Raw genomic sequence first — 14414 nt, 5'->3', positions numbered from 1 at the left:
GAGTATACCTGTCTCGCCCGCACCAAAGACGTGCAGCCCTATCTCCCTCGCACCGAGGATTCTGTCCTGCAGGAAGACGTAGCCGCAGCCCATCACCTGAATGGGGCCTTTTCCAATTCCGTGAACAGGATCTGCTAGAGCCTATATATTACTTCTAAGCTAGGACGTACATACCATATCATGACGCATATATAAGAATTCCTAGATCTAAGTTACACTAAGTAAGATGCGTCCGGCCAGCGGCATACGCCGCTAGCCCCGCCACGAGCCGCGAGTCCCCACTCGCTGGACCGCGCGCTCTCCGCCTCGAGACGCTAGTCCCCCACTCGCGGGACCGCCATCTCCCTACCACGAGCCTCCGCGACCGTAGCGCCCCGCGAACCGAGGAGGTCAGAGACGCGTCTCCAGAGCACACACTCTGACTCGAGATCTCCTGGCGAGGAGTCGAAACCTCTAGCTCTAGATCGTTAGCCACCTCAATGTGGGGTTCAGGCATCGTATTTCTATTTCCATTTTAACTTAGTCTTAGTCTTAGAGTAATTCCAGTTCTTGTATATTTTAAACCTAGAATATATTTTATTTTTACTTTTACTATATCCAAGTACAAGTTCTTTTACCAAGTCTACTATCTCCACATCCATTAATTTTATCAAGTGTTTACAATACTAGTTCTACTTTTAGCATTACATTTAACTACGAATTCTTCCACGGGTTCTTCCATACAACAGGGGTTGCTCTTCATCAAATTGAAGGAGTATAGAAATCGGCTTTGTGACGTTGAGACCGCCGCCTATCCTTCAGATCTTAGTCCAAAGTACAGAAAAACCTGGTGAACGAATCGTGCTTCCGGTTTGCGAAGAACGCGACGTGCGAGTAGGAAGAACTTCATACGATCACTTGTGCGTGAATATTTGGAGGGCGTTCCGAGATTCCCCGTATACCAGCGACCTGCCTTCGCACCAGCCCATACGCCGCTTTCCGAAGCGACCGTCGACGCTTCCGATCCAGACACCACGACGCATCACGCTGATTCTGCCACATTCAGCATCATCGCTGAATACCGACCGCCGTCCTTCTCTTCGCTGGCGACTGATCGAGATTTCCGTAGCAGCCAACAGAATGAAATCCGCTACGATCCCAGCGAACGATCCTCCACGCCGTTTCTACGTACAAATCGAGAGAGAAGTCATCGAAAGGTAGGGTCATTCCCTTGTTATCGCGAGTGCTTTCGCTAGTGTCGCGTCAGCCGAAATTGTCGGTCCCGGTCTTAACGCGTACCCGCGGACCGAATTACCGAAAAATAGGCTCGTGTCGTAAAGCCTACGGAGCAACGGAAAATAGTTTCGCCGGACGTGACACCTCGTATTCACTTCAAAAGAATGTAACTGCGACACTTCCTTGCTAGGAAATAGCGTTTCCAGATGTCTACGTATCGAAGTAATAGAGTTCTAATGCTTCTTAAATCGCGATATCGCATCTCATTTCTATGCTTCATGATAAGATATAATATTAATTGCGAAGTGTAATGTGTACCTCGTATTCACTTCAAACGAATGTAAATGCGTCACTTCCATGCTAGGAAATAGCGTTTGCAGATGTCTACGTATCGTAGCAATGGACTTCTAATGCTTCTCAAAACGCGATAACGCATCTAATTCCTATGTTTCATTATAAGATATAATTCTCATTGGAAAGTGTCATGTATATCTCGTATTCACTTCAAAAGAATGTAAATGCGCCACTTCCTTTCTAGGAAATAGCGTTTCCAGATGTCTACGTATCGAAGCAATAGAGTTCTAATGCTTCTTAAATAGCGATATCGCATCCCTTTTCTATGTTTCATGATAAGATATAATATTCATTGCAAAGTGTCATGTATATCACGTATTCACTTCTAAAGAATGTAAAAGCGGCACTTCCTTGCCAGGAAGTAGCGCTTGCAGATGTCTACGTATCGAAGCAATAGTGTTCCAATGCTTTTCAAATCGCGATATCGCTTCTCATTTCTATGTTTCATGATAAGATATAATATTCATTGCGAAGTGTCATGTATGTCTCGTCCTCACTTCAAAAGAATGTAAATGAGAAACTTCCATGCTAGGAAATAGCGTTTGCAGATGTCTACGTATCGTAGCAATAGAGTTCCAATTCTACTTAAAACGACATGTCACATCACATTTCTACGTTCCACGATAAGATATAATATTCATTGCGAAGTGTCATGTATACCTCGTATTCACTTCAAAACAATGTAAATGCGACACTTCCATGCTAGGAAATAGCGTTTGCAGATGTCTACGTATCGTAGCAGTAGAGTTCTAACGCTTCTTAAAACGAGATGTCGCATTTCATTTCTATGTTTCGTGATAAGATATAATATTCATTGTGGAGTGTTATGTATACCTCGTATTCACTTCAATGGAATGTAAGTGCGACATTTCCTTGCTAGGAAATAGAGTTTGCAGATGTCTACGTATATTAGCAATGGGGTTCTAATGCTTCTCAAAACGCGATGTCGCATCTCATTTCTAGGTTTCATGATCAGATATAATATTCATTGCGAAGTGTCATGTATACCTCGTATTCACTCCAAAAGGATGTAAATGCGACACTTCCTTGCTAGGAAATAGCGTTTGCAGATAACTACGTGTCGAAACAATAGAGATTTAATGATTCTTAAAACGCGATATCACATCTCACTTCTATGTTTCATGATAAGATATATTACTCATTATGGAGTGTTATGTATACCTCGTATTCACTTCAAAAGAATGTAAATGCGACACTTCCATGCTAGGAAGTAGCGCTTGCAGATGTCTACGTATCGAAGCAATAGTGTTCCAATGCTTTTCAAATCGCGATATCGCTTCTCATTTCTATGCTTCATGATAAGATATAATATTCATTGCGAAGTGTCATGTATGTCTCGTCCTCACTTCAAAAGAATGTAAATGCGAAACTTCCATGCTAGGAAATAGCGTTTGCAGATGTCTACGTATCGTAGCATTAGAGTTCTAACGCTTCTTAAAACGCGATATCGCATCGCATTTCTATGTTTGTTGATAAGATATAATATTCATTGTGGAGTGTTATGTATACCTCGTATTCACTTCAAAAGTATGTAAGTGCGACACTTCCGTGCTAGGAAATAGCGTTTGCAGATGTCTACGTACCGAAGCAATAGAGTTCTAATGCTTCTTGGAACACGATATCGCATCTCATTTCTATGTTTTATGATAAGATATAATAGTCATTGCGAAGTGTTATGTATATCTCGTCTACACATCAAAAGAATATAAATGCCAGACTTCGTTGCTAGGAAATGCGTTTCCTGGAGTCCATGTATCGAAGCAATAGAGTTCTAATGCTTCTTAAAGCGCGATAACGCATCTCAGTTTTATGTTTCATGATAAGATATAATATTAATTTCGTAGTGTTACGTATACCTTGACTACACTTCAAAAGAATATAAATGCCACACTTCTCTGCTAGGAAATGCGTTTACAGATTTCTACGTATCGAAGCAATGCAGTTCTAATGCTTCTTAAAACGCGATACAGCGTCTCATTGCTATGTTTCATGATAAGATATAATGTTCATTGCGAAGTGTTATGTATATGTCGTGTACACTTCAATAGAATGTAAATTGCACACTTCCACCCTAGGAAATGCGTTTCCTGTTGTCCACGTATCGAAGCAATGGCGGAATATTTCCGAACAAGGAAGTGTGGCATTTACTTTCATTCGGAGTATAGACGAAGTATACATAATACTTCGCAATATTATATCTTATCATGAAACATAGAAGTGAGGTGCGATATCGCGTATTAAGAATCATTAGAAATCTATTGCTACGATACGTAGACATCTCCAAACGCTACTTCCTAGCAAGGAAGTGTCGCATTTACATTCATTTGAAGTGTATGCGAGGTATAAGTGAGACTTCGCAATGAATATTATATCTTATCATGAAACATAGGAGTGAGATGCGATATCGCGTTTTAAGAAGAATTAGAAGTCTATTGCTTCGATACCTAGACATCTGCAAACGTTATATCCCAGCAAGGAAGTTTCGCATTTTCATTCATTTGAAGAGAAAACGAGGTATACGTGACACTTCGCAATGAATATTGTATATTATCACGAAACAGAATTGAGATGCGATACCTCGTTTTTAGAAGGATTAGAACTCTATTGATTCGATACGCAGACATCTGGAAACGCTATTTCCTAGCAAGGAAGAGTCGCATTTACATTCTTTTGTAGTGAATACGAGGTATACATAACAATCCACAATGAATATTACATCTTATCATGAAACACAGAAATGAGATGCGATATCGCGTTTTATGAAGCGTTAGAACTCTATTGCTACAATACGTAGACATCTGGAAACGTTATTTCCCAGGAAGGAAGATTTGCATTTACATTCTTTAGATGTGAATACGAGGTATACGTTACACTTCGGAATGGATATTATATCTTATCATGAAACATAGAAATGAGATGCGATATCGCGTATTGAGAAGCATGAGAACTCTATTGCTACGATATGTAGACATCTGCAAACGCTATTTCCTAGCAAGGAAATGTCGCACTTACATTCTTTTGAAGTGAATACGAGGTATACATGACACTTCGCAATGAACATTATATCTTATCATGTAACATAGGAATGAGATGCGATATCGCGATATAAGTATCATTAGAACCCTTTTGCTACGATACGTAGACATCAGAATACGCTATTTCCTAGCTAGGAAGTGTCGCATTTACATTCGTTTGGAGAGAATACGAGGTATACATGACACTTCGCAATGAATATTATATATTATCATGAAACATAGAAGTGAAATGCGATATCGCGTATTGAGAAGCATTAGTACTCTATTGCTACGATACGTAGACATCTGCAAACGCTATTTCCTAGCAAGCAATAATCGCATTTACATTCTTTTGTTGTGAATTCGAGGTATACGTGACACTTCGCAATGTATATTATAACTTATCACGAAAGATGGAAATGAGATGCGATATCGCGATATAAGAAGCCTTAGAACTCTATTGCTACGATACATAGATATCTGCAAACGCTAATTCCTAGCAAGCAATAGTCGCATTTACTTTCTTTTGAATTGAATACGAGGTGTACATGACACTTCGCAATGAATATTATATCTTATCACGAAACATAGAAATGAGATGCGATATCGCGTTTTAAGAAGCATTAGAGCCCTATTGCCTCGATGCGGAGATATCTGCAAGCGCTATTTCCTTGTATGGATGTGTCGCATTTACATTCTTTTGAAGTGAATTCGAGGTATACATGTCACTTCGGAATGAATATTATAACTTATCACGAAAAATATAAATGAGATGTGATATCGAGATTTAAGAAGCATTAGAACTCTATTGCATCGATGCGTAGACATCTGCAGACGCTATTTCCTAGCAAGGAAGTGTCGCATTTACATTCGTTTGGAGTGAGTAGGAGTTATACATGACACTTCGCTATGAATATTATATCTTATCACGAAACATCTAAATGGGATGCGGTATCGCGATTTAAGTAGCATTAGAACTCGATTGCTGCGATACGTAGACATCTGAATGAGCTATTTCCTAGCAAGGAAGTGTGGCATTTACAATTTTTTGAAATGTGGGCGAGATATACGTAACACTTCGCAATGAATATTCGGTCTTATCATGGGACATAGAAATGAGATGCGATATCGCGTTTAAAGAAGCATTAGTGCTCTATTGCTTCGATACGTAGACATCTGGAAACGCCATTTCCTAGGAAGGAACTGTGGCATTTATATTCTTGTGAAGTGTAGACGAGGTATACATAACAATTCGCACTGAATATTATATCTTATCATGAAACATAGAAATGAGATGCGATATCTCGTTTTAAGGAGCATTATTACACTATTGCTTCGATACTTAGACATCCGCCAACGCTACTTCCTAGCAAGGATGTGTCGCAGTTACATTCATTTGAAGTGAATACGAATTATACATGACACTTCGCAATGAATATTATATCTTATTATGAAACACAGAAATGAGATGCGATATCGCGTTTTAAGAAGCTTTAGAAGTCTATTTCTACGATGCATAGACGATACATCTACAGACGCTATTTCCTAGCAAGGAAGTTTCGCATTTACATTCATTTGAAGTGAATGCGAGGTATAGATAACACTCAACAATGAATATTATATCTTATCACGAAACATAGAAATGAGATGCGATATGGCGTTTTCAGGGGCATTAGTACTCTATAGCTTCGATACAGAGATATCTGGGAACGTAATTTCCTAGATAGGAACCACCTCGCACCCCCCAGCATCAACCCCTGGACGCATGCAGCCAGCCTAACTCGCCTGCAGAAGCAGCAACTGGAAGTGTTCGCGCTCGCATACCTGCACGCGCTCACTCACACCGAGTTCCGCTGCCTCACTCGCACCGCCGAGTATACCTGCCTCGCTCGTACCGGGCACCAGTGTCTGACTCGCACCACCGAGTATACCTGTCTCGCCCGCACCAAGGACGGGCAGCCCTATCTCCCTCGCACCGAGGATTCCGTCCTGCAGGAAGACGTAGCCGCAGCCCTTCACCTGAATGGGGCCTTTTCCAATTCGGGGAACAGGATCTGCTAGAACCTATATATTACTTCTAAGCTAGGACATACATACCATATCATGTCGCATATATAAGAATTCCTAGATCTAAGTTACACTAAGTAAGATGCGTTCGCCCAGCGGCATACGCCATTAGCCCCACCACGAGCCGCGAGTCCCCCACTCGCGGGACCGCGATCTCCCTAACACGAGCCTCCGCGACCGTAGCGCCCTGCGAACCGAGGAGGTCAGAGACGCGTCTCCAGAGCACACACTCTGACTCGAGATCTCCTGGCGAGGAGTCGAAACCTCTAGCTCTAGATCGTTAGCCACCTCAATGTGGGGTTCAGGCATCGTATTTCTATTTCCATTTTAACTTAGTCTTAGTCTTAGAGTAATTCCAGTTCTTGTATATTTTAAACCTAGAATATATTTTATTTTTACTTTTACTATATCCAAGTACAAGTTCTTTTACCAAGTCTACTATCTCCACATCCATTAATTTTATCAAGTGTTTACAATACTAGTTCTACTTTTAGCATTACATTTAACTACGAATTCTTCCACGGGTTCTTCCATACAACAGGGGTTGCTCTTCATCAAATTGAAGGAGTATAGAAATCGGCTTTGTGACGTTGAGACCGCCGCCTATCCTTCAGATCTTAGTCCAAAGTACAGAAAAACCTGGTGAACGAATCGTGCTTCCGGTTTGCGGAGAACGCGACGTGCGAGTAGGAAGAACTTCATACGATCACTTGTGAGTGAATATTTGGAGGGCGTTGCGAGAGTCCTCGTATACCAGCGACCTGCCTTCGCACCAGCCCAGACGCCGCTTTCCGAAGCGACCGTCGACGCTTCCGATCCAGACACCACGACGCATCACGCCTATTCTTCCACATTCAGCATCATCGCTGAATTCCGACCGCCGTCCTCCTCTTCGCTGGCGACTGATCGAGATTTCCGTAGCAGCCAGCAGAACGAAATCCGCTACGATCCCAGCGAACGATCTTCCACGCCGTTTCTACGTACAAATCGAGAGAGAAGTCATCGAAAGGTAGGGTCATTCCCTTATTATCGCGAGTGTTTTCGCTAGTATCGCGTCAGCCGAAATTGTCGGACGCGGTCTTAACGCGTTCCCGCGGACCGAATTACCGAAAAATAGGCTCGTGTCGTAAAGCCTCCGGAGCAACGGAAAATAGTTTCGCCGGACGTGACACCTCGTATTCACTTCAAAAGAATGTAACTGCGATACTTCCATGCTAGGAAATAGCGTTTGCATATGTCTACGTATCGTAGCAGTAGAGTTCTAATGCTTCTTAAAACGCGATATCGCATCTCATTCCTATGTTTCATTATAAGATATAATACTCATTGCGAAGTGTCAAGCATACCTCGTATTCACTTCAATGGAATGTAAATGCGACACTTTCTTGCTAGGAAATAGCGTTTGCAGATGTCTACGTATCGTAGCAATAGAGTTCTAATGCTTCTGAAAACGCGATATCGCATCTCACTTCTATGTTTCATAATAAGATGTAATATTCATTATGGAGTGTTATGTATACCTCGAATTCACTTCAAAAGAATGTAAATGCGACACTTCCTTGCTAGGAAATAGCGTTTGCAGATGTCTACGTATCGTAGCAATAGATTTCTAGTGCTTCTTAAAACGCGATAGCGCATCTCACTTCTATGTTTCATCATAAGATAAAATATTCATTGCGAAGTGTCATGTATACCTCGTATTCACTTCAAAAGAATGTAAATGCGACACTTTCCTGCTAGGAAATATTGTTTGCTGATGTCTACGTATCGTAGCAATAGAGCTCCAATGCTTCTCAAAACGCGATATCGCATCTCATTTCTATGTTTCGTGATAAGGTTTAATATTCATTGCGAAGTGTCATGTATACCTCGTATTCACTTCAAAAGAATGTAAATGCGACACTTTCTTGCTAGGAAATATTGTTTGCAGATGTCTACGTATCGCAGCAATAGAGTACTTATACTTCTTAAAACGAGATGTCGCATTTCATATCTATGTTTCGTAATAAGGTGTAATATACGTTAGGGAGTGTTATGTAAACCTCGTATTCACTTCAAAATGATGTAAGTGCGACACTTCCTTGCTAGGAGTTATTGTTTGCAGATGTCTACGTATCGTAGCAATAGAGTTCTAATGCTTCTTAAAACGCGATATCGCATCTCCCTTCAATGTTTCATGATAAGATATAATATTCATTGCGAAGTGTCATGTATACCTCGTACTCACATCACAAGAATGTAAAAGCGGCACTTCCTTGCTAGGAAGTAGCGCTTGCAGATGTCTACGTATAGAAGCAATCCTGTTCTAATGCTTGTCAAAACGCGATATTGCAACTCATTCCTATGTTTCATGATAAGATATAATATTCATTCCGATGTGTCATGTATATCTCGTATTCACTCCAAAAGGATGTAAGTGCGACACTTCCGTGCAAGGAAATAGCGTTTGCAGATGTCTACGTATCGTAGCGATAGAGCTCTAATGCTTCTCAAAACTTGATTTCGCATCTCATTCCTATGTTTCATGATAAGATATAATACTCATTGCGAAGTGTCATGTATATCTCGTATTCACTTCAAAAGAATGTAAGTGCGACACTTCCATGCTAGGAAATAGAGTTTGCAGATGTCTGCGTATCGCAGCAATAGAGTACTTATACTTCTTAAAACGAGATGTCGCATTTCATTTCTATGTTTCGTAATAAGGTGTAATATACGTTGTGGAGTGTTATGTATACCTCGTATTCACTACAAAAGGATGTAAGTGCGACACTTCCTTGCTGGGAAATATTGTTTGCAGATGTCTACGTATCGTAGCAATAGAGTTCTAATGCTTCTTAAAACGCGATATCGCATCTCCCTTCTATGTTTCATGATAAGATATAATATTCATTGCGAAGTGTCATGTATACCTCGATTTCACTTCACAAGAATGTAAATGCGACACTTCCATGCTAGGAAATAGCGTTTGTAGATGTCTACGTATCGTAGCAATAGAGTTCTAATGCTTCTTGAAACGCGATATCGCATCTCACTTCTATGTTTCACGATAAGATATAATATTCATAGCGAAGTGTCATGTAAACGTCGATTTTACTTCACTAGAATGTAAATGTGACACTTCCTTGCTAGGAAATATTGTTTCCAGACGTCTGCGTATCGCAGCAATAGAGTACTTATACTTTTTAAAACGAGATGTCGCATTTCATTTCTATGTTTCGTAATAAGATGTAATATTCATTGTGGAGTGTTATGTATACCTCGTATTCACTTCAAAAGAATGTAAATGCGACACTCCCTTGCTAGGATATAGCGTTTGCAGATGTCTACGTATCGTAGCAATGGAGTTCTAGTGGTTCTTAAATCACGATATCGCAACTCATTTCTATGTTTCGTGATATGGTGTAATATTCATTGCGAAGTGTCATGTATATCTCGTATTCACTTCAAAAGAATGATAATGCGACACTTCCTTGCTAGGAAATAGCGCTTGCAGATGTCTACGTATCGTAGCAATAGAGTTCTAATGCTACTTAAAACCAGACATCGCATTTCATTTCGATGTTTCGTGATAAGATATAATATTCATGGTGGAGTGTTATGTATACCTCGTATTCACTTCAAAAGAATGTAAATGCGAAACTTCAAAGCTAGGAAATAGCGTTTGCTGATGTCTACATATCGTAGCAATAGTGTTCTAATTCATCTCAAAACGCGATGTCGCATCTCATTTCTATGTTTCATGATCAGATATAATATTCATTGCGAAGTGTCATGTATACCGCGTATTCACTTCAAAAGGATGTAAATGCGACACTTCCTTGCTCGGAAATAGCGTTTCCAGATGACTATGTGCCGAAACGATAGAGTTCTAATGATTCTTAAAACGCGATATCGCGTCCCACTTCTATGTTTCATGATAAGATATAATGTTCATTGCGAAGTGTCATGTATATCTCGTATTCACATCACATGAATGTAATTGCGAAACTTCCATGCTAGGAAATAGCGTTTGCAGATGTCTACGTATCGTAGCAATAGAGTTCTAATGCTTCTTAAAACGAGATGTCGCATCTCATTTCTATGCTTCATGATAAGAAATAATATTCATTGCGAAGTGTTATGTATACTTCGTATTCACTTCAAAAGGATGTAAATGCGACACTTCCTTGCTAGGAAATAGCGCTTCCAGACTTCTACATATCGAAGCAATAGAGTTCTAATGCTTCTTACATCGCTATGTCGTATCTCATTTCTATGTTTCATGATAAGATATAATTTTCATTGCGAAGTGTCATGTATACCTCGGATTCACTTCAAAAGAAAGTAACGGCGTCACTTCCTTGCTAGGAAACAGCGTTTGCAGATGTCTACGTATCGTAGAAATGAGTTGTAATGCTTCTTAAAACGAGATATCGCATCTCATTTCTATGTTTCGTGATAAGAGATAACATTCATTGTGGAGTGTTATGTATACCTCGTATTCATTTCAAAAGAATGTTAGTGCGACACATTCTTGCTATTAGATAGCGTCTGCAGATGTCTACGTATCGTAGCAGTAGAGTTGTAATGCTTCTAATATCGCGATATCGCATCCCATTTCTATGTTTCGTGACAAGATATAATATTCATTGCGATGTGTCATGTATACCTCGTCTATACTTCAAAGGGATGTAAATCGACACTTCCTTCCTAGGAAATTACGTTTCCAGATATCTACGTATCGAAGCAATAGAGTTCTAATGCTTATTTAATAGCGATATCGCATCCCACTTCTATGTTTCATGATAAGATATAATAATCATTGCGAAGTGTCATGTATACCTCGCATACACTTCAAAAGAATGCAAATGCGACACTTCCTTGTTAGGAAATAACGTTTGCAGATGTCTACGTATCGTAGAAATGAGTTGTAATGCTTCTTAAAACGAGATATCGCATCTCATTTCTATGTTTCGTGATAAGAGATAACATTCATTGTGGAGTGTTATGTATACCTCGTATTCATTTCAAAAGAATGTTAGTGCGACACATTCTTGCTATTAGATAGCGTCTGCAGATGTCTACGTATCGTAGCAGTAGAGTTGTAATGCTTCTAATATCGCGATATCGCATCCCATTTCTATGTTTCGTGACAAGATATAATATTCATTGCGATGTGTCATGTATACCTCGTCTATACTTCAAAGGGATGTAAATCGACACTTCCTTCCTAGGAAATTACGTTTCCAGATATCTACGTATCGAAGCAATAGAGTTCTAATGCTTATTTAATAGCGATATCGCATCCCATTTCTATGTTTCATGATAAGATATAATAATCATTGCGAAGTGTCATGTATACCTCGCATACACTTCAAAAGAATGCAAATGCGACACTTCCTTGTTAGGAAATAACGTTTGCAGATGTCTACGTATCGTAGCAATAGTGTTCTAGTGCTTCTTGTACCGCGACATCGCATGTCACTTCTATGTTTCGTGATAAGGTATAATATTCATTGTGGAATGATGTGTATTCCTCGTATTCACTTCAAAAGAATGTAAATGCGGCACTTCCTTCCTATTAAATAGCGTTTGCATATGTCTACCTATCAAAGCAATAGAGTTCTCGTGCTTCTTAAATCGCGATATCGCATCTCAATTCTATTTTTCATGAAAAGATATCATATTCATTGCGAAGTGTTATGTATGCCTCGTCTACACTTCAAAAGAATGTGAATGACACACTTCCTTGCTAGGAAATGCGTTTCCAGATGTCTACATATCGGAGCATTAGTGTTCTAATGCTTCTTAAAACGCGATATCGCATCTCATTTCTATGTTGCATGATAAGATATGTTCATTGCGAAGTGTTATGTATACGTCGTGTACACTTCAGAAGAATGTAAATTGCACACTTCCATTCTAGGAAATGCGTTTCCTGTTGTCCACGTATCGAAGCAATGGAGGTATACTTCCCACCAAGGAAGTGTGGCATTTACTTTCATAATACTTCGCAATGAATATTATATCTTATCATGAAACATCGAAGTAAGGTGCGATGTCGCGTTTTAAGAAGCATTAGAACTCTAATGCTTCGATACGTAGACATCAGGGAAAGCTATTTCCATGAAGGAAGTGTCGCACTTACATTCATTTGAAGTGTAGACGAGGTATACATAACACTTCGCAATGAATATTATATCTTATCATGAAACATACAAATGAAATGCGATATCGCCTTTAGGAAGAATTAGAACTCTATTGCTACGATACGTAGACATCTGCAAACGCTATTTCCTAGCAAGGAAGTGTCGCATTTACATTTTTTTGCGGCGAATACGAGATATACCTAACACTGCACAATGACTATTATATCTCATCATGAATCATAGAAATGAGATTTGACATCTCGTTTTAAGAAGCATTAGGACTCTTTTGCTACGATACGTAGACATCTGCAAACGCTATTTCCTAGCAAGCAATAGTCGCATTTACATTCTTTTGAAGTGAATACGAGGTATACATGACACTTCGGAATGAATATTATATCTTATCACGAAATATAGAAATGAGATGCGATATCGCGAGTTAAGTAGCATTAGAACACTATTGCTACGATACGTAGACATCTGCAAACGCTACTTCCTAGTAAGGAACATACGCATTTACATTCTTTTGAAGTGAATACGTGGTATACATGACACTTCGCAATGAACATTATATCTTATCACGAAACATAGAAATGAGACGCGACATCGTAATCTAAGAAGCATTAGAACACTTTTGCTACAATACGTAGGCATCTGCAAACTCAATTTCCTAGCAAGGGAGTGTCGCATTTACATTCTTTTGAAGTGAATACGAGGTATACATAACACTCCACAATGAATATTATATCTTATCATGAAACATAGAAATGAAATGCGACATTTCATTTTAAGAAGCATTAGGACTCTTTTGCTACGATACGTAGACATCTGCGAACGCTATTTCCTAGCAAGGAAGTGTCGCATTTACATTCATTTGAGGTGAGTGCGAGGTATACATAACACTGCACAATGAATATTATATCTTGTCATGAAACGTAAAAATGAGATGCGATATCGCGATTTAAGATGTATTAGACCTCTACTGCTACGATACCTAGAAATCTGCAAACGCTACTTCCAAGCAAGGAAGTGTCGCATTTACAATCTTTTGAAAGGAATGCGAGGTATACATGACACTTCGCAATGAATATTATATCTTATCATGAAACGTAGAAATGAGATGCGATATCGCCTTTTCTGAAGCATTGGAAGTCTATTGCTACGATACTTAGACATCTGCAAACGCTATTTCCTAGCAGGGAAGTGTCGCATTTACATTCTTTTGAAGTGAATACAAGGTATACATGACACTTCGCAATGAATATTATATCTTATCGTGAAACATAGAAATAAGGAGCAATATCGCGATTGAAGATGCATTAGAACTCTATTGCTTCGATACGTAGACATTTGCATTCGCTCCTTCCTACCAAGGAAGTGCCGCATTTACATTCTTCTAAGTGAGTACGAGATATACATAACACTTCGCAATGAATATTATATCTTATCATGATACATAGAAATGAGATGCGATATCGCGATTTTAGAAGCATTAGAACTACATTGCTACGATACGTAGACATCTGCAAACGCTACTTCCAAGCAAGGAAGTGTCGCATTTACAATCTTTTGAAAGGAATACGAGGTATACATGACACTTCGCAATGAATAT

Source organism: Xylocopa sonorina, unplaced genomic scaffold (genome assembly GCF_050948175.1).
Source record: "Xylocopa sonorina isolate GNS202 unplaced genomic scaffold, iyXylSono1_principal scaffold0319, whole genome shotgun sequence".
Taxonomy (NCBI): Eukaryota; Metazoa; Arthropoda; class Insecta; order Hymenoptera; family Apidae; genus Xylocopa; species Xylocopa sonorina.
This window is presented reverse-complemented; position numbering follows the sequence as displayed.